This window comes from Coenobita brevimanus, chromosome 79 (genome assembly GCF_032717465.1).
Source record: "Coenobita brevimanus isolate Jiangsu-jjx chromosome 79, ASM3271746v2, whole genome shotgun sequence".
NCBI classification, from domain to species: domain Eukaryota; kingdom Metazoa; phylum Arthropoda; class Malacostraca; order Decapoda; family Coenobitidae; genus Coenobita; species Coenobita brevimanus.
The window spans coordinates 26,142,280-26,159,767 of record NC_137032.1 but is presented as its reverse complement, the minus strand read 5'-3'; positions in this window follow the sequence as shown (position 1 = coordinate 26,159,767).

Sequence of the window (17,488 nt, the reverse complement as noted above, 5' to 3'; positions counted from 1 at the left end):
ACCTGCCGGTGCTTACCTAGGGTGCTATTTCTAACAGGCATTGCTATCTTTTTCAGGGTGATTTTTAACAGGCAGTGCTGTCTTTTCCAGGGTGGTGCTTGTAACGGGTTATGCTATCTTTGTCTATACAGTTTTTAACAGCTGGTGCTATCTTTACCTGAGGTGCGTTTTATTTTTATTTTTATTTTTGTTTACGTGGTGCTATCTTTACATGCCATGTTAACAGGTGGCGCTCTTTTTATCTGGGGTGCTATATGTAGCAGATGGTGTTATCTTTCCAGCAATTCTTAACAGATGACGCTATTTTTGTACTGGGTTTCTTTGTTTAATAGGTGGTGCTATCTTCCTCTGAGGTGTTGTTTTAATAAGTAGTGCTGTCTTTACTAGCTATTTTAACAGGCGTTGCTATATTTATCCTGGGGTGCTATTTTTAATTGGTGGTGCTACGTTTACTGAGGTGCTATCATGAACAGGTGGCACTATTTTTACCTGGGGTGCTATGTTTTGCAGGTGGTGCTTTCTTTATTTGCATTCTTAAACAGGTGGCACTATTTTTATTAGGAGTGCTATTTTATACATGTGGTGCTACCATCACCAGGGGTGCTATTTTAACTATATAGTGTAGCCTTTACCTGGGTGCTATTTCTAACGCGATGCTATCTTTACCTGGAATGCTGTTTTAACAGTTCGTTCTGTCTTTACTTGCCGTTTTAACAGGTGATGCCATCTTTACCTGGGATGCTTATTTCAACAGTTTTACTGGTACCTATTCAGTATTTACGTGAGGTGGTATTAGTAACAGGTTGTGCCATCTTTACCTGTGGCGTTATTTTATCATGCTATGCTATGTTTGTGAGGGATGATGTTTTCAACAGGTTGTGCTACTTTTGTCTGAGATGCTGTTTTAGCAGGTGGCGGTAACTTTATCTGATATACTAGTATGTCTTTTAACTAATGTACTATTTTTTGCCTGTGGTGCTATCTTTATTTCGGATGCAATATAGCAGGTACTGCTACTTATACTTTAGCTACAACTCTTGAATGGCAATGTTATCTTTACTTTGGGTACTGCAATTAAAAGGTTATGCTATCGTTATTTAGGTACTACTTTTAAACAGTAATGCTAGCTTTACTCTGGGTACTGCTCTTGTGAGGTAAGGCTATTTTTAATGCGTACTGTTAATTTTTTTACATGCATTATTTTCCCGTTTTTTTCTTTTGGTTCTTTTTTTTTTTTTTCATGTGACACTCTCTTTATCGCGTATATCCATCTTAATCAGTGGAGATCCCTTTAAAAATATCTTAAGTCCTTTTTCTACGGTAACATCTAGCAACTCGTGCAATCTTTTGATTATATTTAACACTCAGACATTTCTGGAGCTGAATGAGTTAGATATTGCTTTCATTATTACCCTTTCTTCTTTATTTTTTTTAGCAGGGGGTGTTTCCAAAAGTTGAAAAAAAAAAGGCTCAAATGATAGAAGGAAAAACATTACTTGAAGGAGCCGGTTAAGAAAAAAGTGCCGTTTTGACCAGGATTTTTTCTTTAATCAGATGTTTGTCTCCGTTCAAATGTCGTTAATCATTACAGACAAAAGACGTTATTTACATACACTGTGCACTTTAATTATACGTTGTTCACTTTAACTAGGCGTAAATCAGTCATCTCTCCATCCAGAGAATAGCACTATAATATGGGTCAAGTCAGGAAGAAGTGCAATGGAGGGGATGTAGAGCCATAGCATTGTCTTCTGCCACCGAACTATGGGATATATAAACTACAAAGGGACCAAGCTCGCCGCCTACCTAAAATGAATGAACTATTGGCGAAACATTGCCATCTCACCATCTTGAGTGCTGTGACAAAACATTAATACTCGAATATGGTGCTAGTCACGATTGAGTACCCTGCAGAGGACTCAGGGCCGTAGTAGTATTACTTTGCTATTTATCTGCTGGAAGTAAGCTGTAAAATGACAATCTCCGCCAAGTTAAAATAAATGAACTATAGTTTTTGTTGTTTGTTTTTTTACCAGACGACTCTTAACTTCTTGAATCCGTTGACTATATTTTGTCCTACTCCTGCTATCTTTAGACAATTTTATCCACATCAGGGGAAATTTTTCGAATGGAAGGGCATAGAAACCGCCTTCATTATCCTTCACTATCATGATGCTCTCGTCAGCAAAATAAAATCATGTGCTTGTAGCAAGAATGAGACAGAAAAATGCGTCATCGGATTGAAAGGGTTAGTGAAAGCTATTATCTAACCCCTCCATCTCGAAAAGTTCTCCATCAGAAAATAGCTAAAATAATAATAATAATAATAATAATAATAATAATAATAATAATAATAATAATAATAATGATATTAATAATAATAATAATAATAATAATAATAATAATAATAAATTGTAATTGATGGAATCAAAGTTTTGCATTCTTTTATTTCTTATTATCATCCGCCTAGTGTGGCGATAATGCAGTTGCCTGCGTGTGTGTGTGTGTGTGTGTGTGTGTGTGTGTGTGTGTCCATTGCCAAAGTATCTCAGTATCAAGTGGATAAAATTGTGTCCACATTTTGGGGGCAGTATCCTGGGATATCTGGCTTGTTGGTTAATAATTTCGGCAAAGCTACGATGATGTTCCTCCAATTGCCAGAGAATTACAGATCTATTATCATTATTATTATTATTATTAGTAGTAGTAGTAGTATAATTTGTTTTAGACAGGAACGCAAAGACACTGAAACGCCGCGGCCGATATCCTAGGACTTATTTAGATTTTGTCAAACCTGCAATGATATGCCTCCAATTGGCAGAAGATTACTTAATTAGTTTTTTACTGATGGCAGGTGATATGCATTCTTGGGTAAGTGCTTTGGCTTTTGTGCGTTTCAGTAATTTCTTCCTTCATTTTGAGAGAGTTTTAACCCTTTGAAATTCTGAAGACGCAATTTCGCGTCATCATAAATCCAACTGTTGAGATTCTGATGACTCAAATTCGAGTCATACGAAAGAATATATATTTTTTGCATGTTTTCCATCTCCTATCTGGCCTTCTTCGACATACACTATCCTGTTCATCCTTTTCCAACTATTCGTTTTTATAGTGACGAGTACATCAGATAAATATGTATAATAAAAAGGTTTTTACCATGAATAATATCAGTATTACCAGCATGGATATTTGCCTGCGTGACAGGGCGATGTTGATGCGCCAGCCATATGTATAAATTTCTGTAAGCATATCTCAGGGATAAATAGCATAAAATGCCGTAAACTATATATCAATAGAAAGGGAATTTACTGCAGATTGACACTGTGCAATCAGAGTTCAGGTGAATCTAAAACCTATTTTTTTTTTTTTACAAATATTTTTCTACGGAAAGGTATGCGATTTTTCCCTATCGGCTAACTTCAACTTGTCCTATTGACCTTTCATATATCGTTTTTATTTAATTCAGTCATACTAGCATAAAGAGCATCTATTCAGCTTTACATTGGGACCCAACTTACTACTTTACCATGAACAGTAAATGTGTAGGAATCGTTTATATAAAGTTACTTCACAGCAAGTAGCTGGTGGATGCGCGACTTGAAAACTCAATAACTTTATCATTTTACCTTCGCTTATCTCTGTAAAAACTAACGTAAATTGCCATAACCTACATATCAATAGAAAGGGAATTTACAGTAGATTGACATGGTGCTATGAAATTTCATGTAACTCTAATAATTTGTTTTCACAAATATTTTTCTACGGAAGGGTGTGCGATTTTTCCTTTTCGGCTAATTTCTACTAGTCCTATTGGCCTTTTAGCTATAGTATTAACCTTTTTCAACCATACTACGATAAAGAGCAACTACTCTGCTTTGAAATGGTACCACATTCATTAGTCTACCATAAAAAGTAAGTGTACAATGGCCGATTAAGTACAAATATCACTGCGCGACTGCGCACTCTGTGTGTGCCCAGATGAATCTGGCACAGACACGATCAGTGGAGGGCCGAAAATCTCAAAAGGTTAAGTAATTTAAGAAAAATATCTCGAACTGACGGAAGTAATTAAGGCTTTATGTCATATCTCCAATCTCCAATTCAAAAAGTCTCTCTCTCTCTCTCTCTCTCTCTCTCTCTCTCTCTCTCTCTCTCTCTCTCTCTCTCTCTCTCTCTCTCTCTCTCTCACTCTCTCTCTCTCTCTCTCTTAAAAAAAAACGCTCCTGCAGGTTGAAACAATTAATTAGAAAAGATGGTACATAAAGATTCTTAGCACTGTCGTGGTAGGAACAAATCTAGCATTCCTATTCTAACATTTTTATTCAGCCAAGAGTGAGTCGTAGGTGTCCGACTCCGAGAGAGTTACGAGACGGCTGTTTTCACCAGAGAGGACGCTGACAGTGGAGGATTTGGTGACGGTTATATTTACCCTGTCTAGTTTAATAATAATAATAATAATAATAGTAGTAGTAGTAGAAGTAGTAGTAATAGTAGTAGTAGTCTATCTATCTATCTATCTATAGCCCGATGCTCTAATCCCGCAAAGGGTGGCCGCAGACAAAACGCCTCCAAGTCACTCTGTCACCCGCCATTTGACTCCCCTCCCCCCAACTCACCCCCCCCTCCCTCATATACCTCTCAACTCCATCCCTCCACCTCATCCTCGGTCTACCCCTCCCTCTCCCTCCCTCCACCTCACCTACATACACCCTCTTAGTCAGTCTTTCATTCTCCATTCTCTCCACATGTCCAAACCACCTCAGTGTATTTCTCTTAATCTTTTCAACCACATCCACATCTACCCCACAACGTTCCTTCACTTCTTCATTCGTCAACCTGTCCCTCCACGTCACTCCACATGCTCCTCTCAAGTAACTCATTTCCACTGCTCTCACTCTTGACTTGTTCCCCTCTTGCAATGTCCACGCCTCGCTTCCATACGTCAGGGTAGGGATCACAATACCATCATGCAGTAGTAGTAGTAGTAGTAGTAATAATAATAATAATAATAATAATAATAATACCTTCATTCCTTCCACTTCCTTCTGCCTATGGGTGACTCTTCTCTGAGTGACAAGCCAGATGATTTCCGGTACGCCAGGAAACCATTTATTACGCTGGGTGGTAACCATATAACCAAATTATGGCGCCTGGCGGTTTTGTTTTGTTTTTCTTTTTTTTTATGCTAGGAAGAAGGAGCCAAAGGTCACAAGCCCGCAAACTGTTCCTTCCAAGAGAAAAACAAAATACAAGAGACAGACAAATTCAAGATCCGATCATTTTGAGATGGCTGGACACACTGCGTTTAAAAAACTGGAGATCATAGCTAGCACTTAATACAGAGGGAGACAGTTCCAGAGTTGACCTGCTACATAAATGAAGGACTGGGAGTAACAGTTAACTCTTGCATTAGAGAGCTGAACAGTAAAGTGAAGAGAGTTTGCTGCTAGACGGAATTGGAGGAGAAAGTCTGAGCGAAGAGATCTCCTTTATCAGTAGAAGAAATTGCTATAGAACCATCAGAGTAGAAAAGAGGAGAGAAGGATGATGAGGTAAAGTTGTTGGAAAGTTTTTGGCAAGGTGCCAGAAGGGGCGGAAAGAATTCGAGTTGGAGAGTTGAGAGCATTATTTAGTACGGATAAAATTATTTTTAGCAATGCGAAGAACAGACCTAGCACCATTCAGGGCAGAAACATAAAAAAGATGTGATTCAGGGGTGGGTTGGCTCTGGTACCTTTTATAGGCCCTCTCCTTGTTATGGACAGCATTAGAGTGAGTGCGATTAAACCAAGGCTTTCTTGCATTAGTCAAAGGATATGAGAAGGGAATGTATGCTTTGTGGATAAGCAAGGTGCTCCAATCGGATTAAGCCTGCGTAGGTTTATATCCAAGGGATGGTTAGGGTTTATTGATCACCTAATGCTACCCAGGGATGAATGAGGCTGGTCACTCTCATCTTAAATGTCAGGACCAACTTGCCTAACCCCGGGCTCCTCCGCTCCTCATGGGGCAGCATAGGATTGGATGATGAATGGATAATAATAAAAATAATAATAATAAGAAGAAGAAAAAGCAGAATAACAATGATACTAATACTAATACTAATACTACTACTACAACTAATAATAATAATAATAATTATTATTATTATTATTATTATTATCATTATTATTATTATTATTATTGTTGTTGTTGTTGTTATTGTTGTTGTTGTTGTTGTTGTTGTTGTTGTTGTTATTATTATTATTATTATTATTATTATTATTATTATTATTATTATTACCGGATGAAAATAAGCAGAAGATAGCAATAATGAAGTATTTGGCTATTAGATCGTCAGTATATAAGAACTTAATATCAACATATGTTGCTCAAGTAGCATAAAATCAATGATAATATCTTGTCGAATTTAGAAACATAGTCAAGGCAAGGAAAACCTCCAGCATTAGGCTATTTACTGAACTGGTGTATTCGTAGTGGGGTGCACCCGAACACGATGGCACTGATATTGACGGGCGGCTCAGTGCGTGGTTATAAAAACGCCCCTCAGCTACCTCCATGCCCCCCTAGAGGAGGACAGATAGCACGATGAGAGCAATTTCAGCCTCCAGTCCACCGGGTTGGCGTCTCACGTGAACCTACAAGGGTCAGCTGCTGCAGTCTTTAAATTATTTTATTACTCGCAGGGAAACTCTAGTGTACGAGTAGTGAAGGGGTCAGTATAGGCTACATATAACCCCTCAAGGTGGAAAAAGCTGTCCTTAACTATTTTATATTTTTTATCGTGTTGACTCTCGACGTTTGGTCTTTTTCTCCCTAAATTTTATCACCTACCCCCTCTGTTGGTCCTCATTCATTATTCTAGTGTTGGTGCAGTACTATCCAATAGTCATTTCTTGAGTTCACGGAGAGAGAAGAGAGAGAGAGCGAGAGCGAGAGAGAGAGAGAGAGAGAGAGAGAGAGAGAGAAACAGACAGACAGACAGACAGACAGACAGACAAAGTCAGAGAAATATACGGACAGACAGACAGACCGAGCTAAAAGCATAACCTACTTGGCTAAGCTATTAAAAAAGTTACTACCTCAGGCTGAAGAGATAATTACCCATGCATCTGGCTCACGTAATAGAAAGCAGCGACAATATATTATCGGATTTAGATACAGGAAGGAAGGGAGGGTTAACTAATGAGGAGGGGAAGGTAACGGAGGTAGGAAGGGGTATCGATTGGTGCGAAGAACAAGAGACGAGAAGATTGTTTTTTTTTTTTTTTTTCCTAATTGGTTTCCCTTAATAAATAAGTAAATACAGTAACAGAAGATATTTGGGAAGTTTCTGTTGCGTCCTATTTTTGATGACCCGTAAAAATCAAATAAATAGCTACTGTAAAAATGAAGAAATTGGTGGTGATAACTTTCCTCTCCAAACAAAGATCTGATTGAGTGAACGACACTCCAGTTTTATATGTTCTCATTCCCTTTCCCCTTGAATATTATTAACAACAACAGCAGCAACAACAGTAACAACAAAAACAACAACAACAACAATAATCTATCTATCTATGTACCTAGGCTGCTTCCCGCTAGAAAAGGGAGGTAGCCGAGACAGGACGACACACTCCCAATTTACTCATCCACTCAAACACATTCATTCGCATCTTAGCCTCAAAGGGGAGAAGGGACAGATGCTCATCGCACCACACAGCACGAGGGTCAACTGCGCAGTGCAATCAGTGACATCCGCAGCAAGATCCGACAGCAGAACTGGTTTACCCCTGCCACATCATAATAGACCCATCCCCTTACCCGCACCTGACCTGATCAGCTGATCAGACCAAATGCAGGAGAATATCCCCTCAGGGCTGCGTCATCATTTATTCATTCACAATTTCTCTCCATTTATTATTGTCACGCACAGCCACTCTTCCTTGCTCAACAGACATCCCTCTCACATCCAGTGCTCTTTTCACACTGTCCATCCATCCTATTCGTGGTCTCCCTCTCAGCCTTACACCTCTCACATCAGATCTAGTTATCTTTTTCAAAAATCGCTCATTATCCATTCTCTCCATAATAATATGCCCAAACCATCGCAACACCCTCTGCTTAACTCGATCAGCCATCTCCCGAACAACTCCGGTTCTCCTTCTCACTTCATTATTTCTCACTCGATCCATATACGTCACTCCACACATACTCTTCAGACACCTCATCTCCATTACATTCAAACTTTGCCTCTCTGCCACACCCATATTCCATGTTTCAGCCCCATGGAATGCAGTCGGTACCACAACACCATCATACAGCCTTCTCTTTACATCCATTGTAAGCAAACGACATCTAAACACTTCCTTTATTCCTCCCAGCACCTTTCCGACTTCATCCATTATAAACTTCACTTCACCATCTATTCTACCATCCACAGCAACATGTGACCCTAAATACATAAAACACTCTACCTCCTCAAGCAACTAACCATTCAAAACTATATTCATCCTCCTACCATCTACCGATCTCATACACTTCATCACTTTACTCTTATTCTCATTTACTTTCAATTTCCTCCTTTCACACACCCTTCCAAACTCCTCTACCAACTGTTTCAATCTCTCCTCTGAATCAGCCACCAGTGCAGTATCATCTGCAAACAGCACCTGTTTTAGATTCCACTCTCTACCATCAACATTCACCAGACTCAGAGCTCCCCCTAAAAGTCTTGCATTCACCTCCTTTACAACACCATCCATATAAATACTAAACAACCAAGGTGACATCACACATCCCTGCCACAGCCCCACTCTCACAGGAAACCAGTCATTCACAGTATTTCCCACTCTTACACATGCTGTACTATTTTCATAATTTTCACCACTTTTAGTAACCTACCATCAAGTCCATACAATCTTAAAACAGTCCACAAAGCCTCCCTATCAAATCTATCATATGTTTTCTCTAAATCCATGAATGCCCAAAACACATCCTTGCCTTTCGCTAAATACTTTTCACACGCTTGTTTCACAGCAAACACCTGATCCACGCATCCTCTCCCTCTCCTAAAGCCACACTGCTCATCACCAATCACTCCCTCTGCACCCTCTCCAACTCTCTTAATTAACACTCTACCATACACCTTACCTACAACACTCAACAGACTTATATCTCTAAAGCTAGTACATTCATACTTATCACCCTTGTCTTTATACAACGGGACCACACAAACACTTGCCCAGTCAGTTGGCACCATACCTTCACAAAGCACACATTCAACAATCTTACTAACCAGTCAACAATAGTCGCTCCACCACCCTTCAGGCATTCCACAGCACACCCATCCATACCTTCAGCTTTCCCTTTTTTCATCTCCTTTACTGCCTTCTGCACTTCCTCCTTCATGATCAAAGAATCATTCAACTCTCCCAACACATTTATTCCTTGCACCCTTCCATCCGCCACAATCTCAGCTACCCTTTCCTCCTCTACATTTAACAATCCTTCAAAATACTCTGCCCATCTCTTCCTTATTGCATCCATCTCAGTTAACATCCTTCCATCCTCTGCTTTTACTCACTCTTCCTTCCCACACTCTCCCCTTCGCACCTTTTTCACCTCCTTCCAAAACCTTTTCTTATTCTGTTTAAAATTCTCAGTCAACCTCCCTCCCCACCTCGCATCTGCTGCCACTTTAACATCAAGCACAGCCCTTCTCGTCGTATTCCTCTTTTCCCTATATCTCTCATATGACACCTCATCCTTCCTCTGCAGCTACACTTCATAAAAACGTCTCTTCTCAGCCACAGCCATACTTACTTCCTTGCACCACCATTCACTTCCTTTTCTTACACCACTACCCACACGTCTCACACCACACACCTCTTCCACATGCCCCACCACAGCACTCTTAAACAACTGCCATTCCTCCTCCACACTGCCATATTCCTGATCTTTCACTGCGTTCCACTCATCTTTCAATTTCTCCTGATACTCTATTACTTTCTCTCTTTTATCCAACTCACGCACTTTCAAAAACTCCCTGCCACACCTAACTCTCCTTGTTCTCACCTATCTCTTACCTACTCTTAACTTCCCCTCCACCAGGTAGTGGTCACACATACCTCCACCCTCCTCTCTCAGAACTCTCACATCCAACAATCTTCCTATTACATTCCTGGACACAACCACATAGTCCATCAATGCTCTATCAACAACCCTTTCACCCTCTTGTCTCACTCATGTATACATATAAATATCTTTCTTCTCAAACAGGGTATTTCCAATCACCATCTCTCGCTCAACGCACATCCCGATCATTCGTTCCCCATTTTCATTTCTTCCAGGCACACCATGCATACCAACTACACCTCCAACTGCTACATTTCCCTCTCTAGCATTCAGATCTCCCATCATTACCACATTCACGTTCGTTCCAAAACTCTGCAGACACTCATCAACATCATTCCAGAAAGACTCCCTCTCTTCTTCATCTCTTTCACTACCAGGCCCATTTGCACTCACAAATACCTACAACTCACATTCAAATTTCGTTTTCACCCACATCAGTCTCGATGACACCTCCTTCCATTCAATCACACACTGCTGTACTTCCGGACTCACTAACAAGGCCACACTTTCTCTTGCCCTTCCTCTATCAACACCTGACAATCTTCTATTCACACTTCCAAACATAGACTCACCCTTCCCTTTCACCTTCGTTTCACTCAGAGCTAACACATCCAACTTTCTTCTCACAAACATTCTCCCAATCTCCTCCCTTTTAGCCTCAATCATACTACATCCACGCACATTCATAGACCCAGTCTTCAGGGTACGGGGATAACTAAATCCCCCATCCCTTTCTTCTTCTTCTTCTTCTTATTATTATTATTATTATTATTATTTCTCCCCCCTGGGGGTAGGGGGGTTTCAAGAATACTCCCCCAGTATCCCTGCTTGTCGTACGAGGCGACTAAAAGGGTTGGTGGTGGGTTAGTGCCCCACCCCTTAAAAAGAACTAACTAAAAAAGCGAACAAAGCGCCTCGGACCCGGACGGACCATACGTAAGGAACGGACGAAGGACATTCTTAGGGTGGGAACGTGGAATGTGAGAGGAGTGAATGATGAAGTGAAAGAGAGAGAGATTGTTCAGGTGCATGAGGATGCAAAAGTGGATATATGTGGATTGACTGAAACTAAATGGTCAGGTGAAAGCCTGAGAGAGTGGGAATATGGTTTAGGTATATGTGTGGGAGTCAATGAAAATGAGAGGGCAAGAGAGGGAGTATGTCTGATGATAAGCAAGAAGTGGAAGGAGAATATAAGAGAGTATGGAACAGTGGGTGCAAGGATTGTATGGGTGAGGATGAAAGCAGGTATACAAGCGTGGGCGATTGTATGTGTGTATGCCCCGACAGAGGATCGAGTGGCAAGAGTGAAAGATGAGTTTTGGGCGAGTGTAGAAGCGTGTATGGACAAGTTTGAGAGAAGCGAGAGAGTGCTGTTGATTGGAGACATGAATGGCAAAGTTGGGAATGTACAAGTGGATGGAGTGGTTGGTCAGTGGGGTGTGCCAGCTGACGTAGATGGGAGTGGAAGTGCTTTGGTGGACATCTGTGCTTGTAAGGGGTTGGCAATAGCCAACACCTACTTTCGGCATAAGATGATCCACCGGTATACATGGAGAGTAATGAGGAGGATGGATGGTGAACTTGTTGAACGAAAGGCAATGATAGACTACGTGTGTGTGGATGAGCGAATGAGAAGACAAGTGTTGGATGCAAGAGTGTGGAGAGGGTGGGGGAATGGAGTCTCGGACCATCACTTAGTGATGGCCAAGGTAGAGCTGCAAAGAAAGTGGTTGAGGAGACAAACGGGAAGACAGGAGGAAGCAACTCCTATGAGAAGAGTGGAGAAATTGCAAGATAGTGAGAAAATGACAGAGTATAAGAGCATAGTGGAAGAAAGACTGGGAAGGTATGAGCTAGAGCAGATGGAAGGTGTGGATGACGTATGTAAGATATTCACAGTAGAGATAGGCGCAGCGTGTGAGGCGGTTTGTGGAGTGAGGAGGAGATGCAAGGGTGTGCAAGGGACAGCATGGTGGAATGATGAGGTGAAACGAGCTGTGGAACAAAAGAAGAAGGCATATAGTGAATGGTTAGCGAGTAGAGGTAGGGGAGAAGATGAGAGAGAGAAGAGAGAGGTATATGTGAGCAGGAGAAGGGAGGTTAAGAGACTGGTGAAGGAGAGTAAAAAGAAAGTGGATGAGGAGTTTGGGAGGAATCTGAGTGTGAAATGGAGGGAGAGTAAGAAATTGTTTTGGAAGGAGGTAAAGAAAGTAAGGCAGTGTGAAAGGGGAAATAGTAGGGGAGTGAAAGATAGGAATAATAGATTGTTGGTGGAGAAGAGAAAGAAACTGAGGAGATGGAAGGAGCACTTTGAGGATTTGTTGAATGTGGAGAGTGAGAGCAGTGCGAGTATAAGTGGTTGGGGAATGGCTGGGAGAAGAAGAGATGAGAGGAGGGAGGAAGAGATCAGTAGGGCGGAAGTGGTGGAAGCGATGAAGAATATTAAGTTGGGAAAGGCCCCAGGAATTGATGAAGTGTGTGGTGAAATGCTTAGGTATGGGGGTGAGATTATTGTGGAGTCGATATGGAAGTTGTGTAGATTGGCTTGGGAAGAGGGAAGGGTTCCAGAGGACTGGAAATCAAGTATAATTGTTCCTTTATACAAAGGAAAAGGAGAGAGAGAAGTATGTGGTAACCATAGGGGTATTTGCCTACTTAGTGTGACTGGTAAAATATATGGTAGAATACTCATTGATAGGGTTAGGCATATGACAGAGGAGCTAGTTGGAGAAGAACAAGGGGGATTTAGGAAGGGAAAAGGGTGTGTAGATCAGATATTTGTTCTAAGATGTTTAGTGGAGAAGTATCTAGAGAAGGGAAGGAAAGTGTATGCTGCCTTCATGGACTTGGAGAAAGCTTATGACAGAATAGATAGGCAAGGTATGTGGAAGGTATTAAGAATATATGGAGTGGAGGGGAAATTGCTGAGTGCTGTGAAGAGTATGTACGAGGAAGCTAGGGTTACGGTGCGAGTGTATGGTGAGCTGAGTGAGTTCTTTGATCTCAATGTGGGACTGAAACAAGGTTGTGTGATGTCTCCATGGCTGTTTAATATATACATGGATGGGGTTGTAGAGGAGGTGCAGGGTAGGGCAGTGGATGTAGGGGTGGCTCTAATGAATGAGGGTGAGATTTGGAAGCTTCCGGTGTTGCTGTTTGCTGATGATGCAGTACTTTTGAGTGAAGATGAATGGGACTTGCAAGTTTGGTGAATGAATCTGGGACAGTGTGTGGGAGGAGGAATCTGAAAGTTAATGAAAACAAAAGTAAAGTTATGGTGTTTGAGAGGAATGAAGTCACAGAGTGTGCAGTGAGGTTGGATGGTGAGGATATGGAGAATGTGAGTGCATTCAAGTACTTGGGTAGTGTGATGAGTACGGATGGAACTTTGGGGGATGAAGTGCGTGAAAGGGTACAGCAGGGAAGGAAGGTCGTTGGTACACTGAAAGCAGTGATGAGAAATAGGGAGGTGAGTATGGAAGTTAAGAAGTCACTGCATGATAGTATTGTGATCCCTACCCTGACGTATGGAAGCGAGGCATGGACCTTGCAAGAGGGGAACAAGTCAAGAGTGACAGCAGTGGAAATGAGTTACTTGAGAGGAGCATTTGGAGTGACGTGGGGGGACAGGTTGAAGAATGAAGAAGTGAAGGAACGATGTGAGATGGATGTGGATGTGGTTGAAAAGATTAGGAGAAATACACTGAGGTGGATTGGACATGTGAAGAGAATGGAGAATGAAAGACTGACTAAGAGGGTGTATGTAGGTGAGGTGGAGGGAGGGAGAGGGAGAGGTAGACCGAGGATGAGGTGGAGGGATGGAGTTGAGAGGTATATGAGGGAGGGGGGGGTGAGTTGGGGGAGGGTAGTCAAATGGTGGGTGACAGAGCGACTTGAAGGCGTTTTGTCTGCGGCCACCCTTTGCGGGATTAGGGCGTCGGGCTATAGAATAGAATAGAATAGATTATTATTTTTATTATTATTATCAAAATTTTCTCTCTCCTACTAAGATTTGTTGAGAGAGAGAGAGAGAGAGAGAGAGAGAGAGAGAGAGAGATGAGGGGGGGGGGAGATAGAGAACATGGCACTATACTACACATTCTTGCCCGTGCGGAATAAGACAACAATATGAAGGAGGCTGAGGTAAAAGCAAAATGACTGCACGAGGCTCATGAAGACAGACGTTTAATAATGTTAAGTCCTGTTCTTCCCCAGACTATGACATGCAACCATCGAACTTACAATCTAGGTCCCTGTTTTCAGTGTGAATAGGCTGGGGTAAAGAAAACGTATGCCAATTTCTCCTGCCCGAATCGTAAATTTGAGCCCGTTACCTCTCGCGTATGGGCATGGTACGCTTCCTATTATACCACCCTAACCCCAGAACAAGAGATGGATGAATATGAAGATTGTAGCCTCAAGTTCATCTGTACAGTGAACCCAGTGGACTGCAGGCTGAAGTTGCCTTTCTCCGGCAGTCTACCACTCTAGTTTCGGAGAACAGGGAGGGAGGTGAGAGACGATTGAATGGGCAGTGAATCCCCACGGGAAGGCATTTCTCTTGAACACTGGGAGGAGACAAGGAAGATAGGAAGAAAATAAATGAATATCTGAGGTTGATAAACAGAGATGTAAACGCAGATATCGGAAAACATTGCCTTCCATCTGGGGTGGCTAGAGAAACAGACATGTAAAGGCAGAGATGGTAAAATGAAAACAGATATCTCAGGCAGACTGAGAAGCAGCGATGTAAAGGTAGAGATGATGAAAAAAAGACGGATAAAAAGGGGGAAGTAGACAGGAAGGGGAGGTACAGACCGGAAAAAAGAAGCATGAAGGTAGAATAAAGAAGATACACAGAGGAACTTGACCCCATTCCATCTTTACGTAAGAAAAACCTCAGGATGAAAACGGTGCGGAGATACATATGTGACAGGCATGGCTTATCATTAATTTTTTTTTTTACAATATTAAGGTATTCAGTATAGCTACCTCTAGATTAAGCTTTTAATACAATAATATATTCTGTATAGCTACGTATAGATTAAGTCTTTTACTGCAGTGGTACAATATTCAGAATAGCTGTCTCTAGACCAAGCTGAGCCGAAACAAATTAATAATAATGGAATATGTTGTTATATATATATATATATATATATATATATATATATATATATATATATATATATATATATATATATATATTTTAACTGAGGTACGTGAAAATGGCTGCAAAATGTGAAATCTAAGCCAAGTTAAAGTGAGAAGAGTAAATTGACACGCTCTATCAGCGGTGAAAATTACTCACAATGATCATGGTCTGTGCCAAAGCAGTCTCTTAGTACTGTATTCTAGATGACGTGAAAATATCGTACCATTTTTATAAGCTATTAATCATTTTTTTTTTTGTGTGTGTGTGTGTCCGACTCTGGACAATGCACCCTAATTTTCAGTTATGTACTAATAATTTGTTTCTAGTGTCGACATAAATAGACCCAGGAACGCCAAGACGAATGAAAAAAAAAAAATTTGAGTAAAGAGGTGCTACAAAATCTCCTATGTCACCTAGAATACGGTTATTTGTCGTATAATATGGTCTTATATATATATATATATATATATATATATATATATATATATATATATATATATATATATATATATATATATATATATATATATATATATATATATATACTGTATATGTGTATATGTGTGTGTGTGTGTGTGTGTGTGTGTGTGTGTGTGTGTGTGTGTGTCATTGTGCTGAAGGGATGTCGGGAGGTACAAATAAATTTGATATCGCGTAACAGAAGACAAACTCCCAGTTTCTATTCTGTTATTCGAATACATGGTGGGATAAATAAGAGGGCCAACATTTCTGTCTCCTGCCTGACTGAGTTGTTTAGTGAAAAATAGTTTTACTTTCTTCGGTTTTCACATATGGTTTTAAACTTACTGTTTAAATTTTAAATTTGCCTACCCTTTCGAGTTCTCATTCTTCACTCTCATGGACTATTTTCTAGTCTAAACTTGCTAACTTACAGTGACTCTCTTCGCCTGAGAAGGGGCTTTGAGAACTGGAAGTTATATACAGCCTTCATGTATTCTTTCACTACAAGAGATATGACCAAACCATATCGAATCAAAGCTGAATAAAATCGTTTGAGGGTTCTCAGAACAGATTATTGAAAACCCACCACAAGAATGGAGGGTTAATAATGCAATGTATAATGTGTCCACTCGCATATAGGATTACTTAATAGCTACACTCTCTTAGCATGATCCCTTATGTGCTCAAGACCTGACCACTCTTCCCGTCAGTCCCTCCAACAGCATTCAACGCTGCTCCTCTCCTTAACCTTTCTTGGTGGCGTTAATGATGGTTACAAGGTTACCGTGCATGGTGCGGCGGACGTAGACAGATAGGCGGAAGAGTGGGACGAGAAAGGCAGGCAAGAAGGGAGTGTTGGGAAGTGATGGGTGATAAGGCATGCAGGGGGTCAGTTGAAGGAAGGCTGGTAGACAGGCTAGCAGAGAGAAGGACGGTGAGAGGTCAAGAAGGTAAGAGGGCAGGAGGGTGGTAGGGCAGCAGGCAGAAAGACTACCTGAATACATGAGGGCAGGCAGGCAGGCTGGGGATGGCGGCAAGTCACTTTCTGTCTATAGGCAGCCACCTTAATCCCGTAAGGGGTGGCCACAAACAAATCGCCTCCATGTCACCCTGTCCCCTGAAATTTTGCTGCCCTCCCCCAAACTCTAACATCCCCCTATCTCATATGCCTCTCTACCCCATCCCTCCATCTCATCTTCGGTCTCCCCCTCCCTCTCCCCTGCTCCACCTCGCTGACATACACTCTAATAGTCTTTATCTCTCCATCCTCACCCACACAACCAAACCATATCGCTGTGTTTCTCCTTTCGCTTTCTCTCATATTCACAGCCACATCATAACACTTCTTCACATACTCATTAGTCAGTCTGTCTCTCCATGTAACTCCACAAGCTTCTCCCAAATAACTCATTTCCACTGCTTTCGGTCTTGACTTGTGTCCTTCCAACAAGGTCCAAGCTTCCCTTCCAGTACGTTAGAGTGGGATCACAGTACAGTACTGTCATGCTGCGACTTTTTTCCATCCATGCTCACTTCTCTGTTACTTACCGCTGCATTCAGTGAAACAGCAGTCTTTCAAACTCTTCATCCTCCAAACTTTCATCCTTTATCATCACACTACCCAAGTACTTAAATGCACTCACATTTTACATTTCCTCACTATCCAGCCTCAATTTGCATTCAGTGACTTCATTTCTCTCAAAGATCACGACTTTACTCTTCCCTACACTCACCTTCAGATTAATTTCTTACATA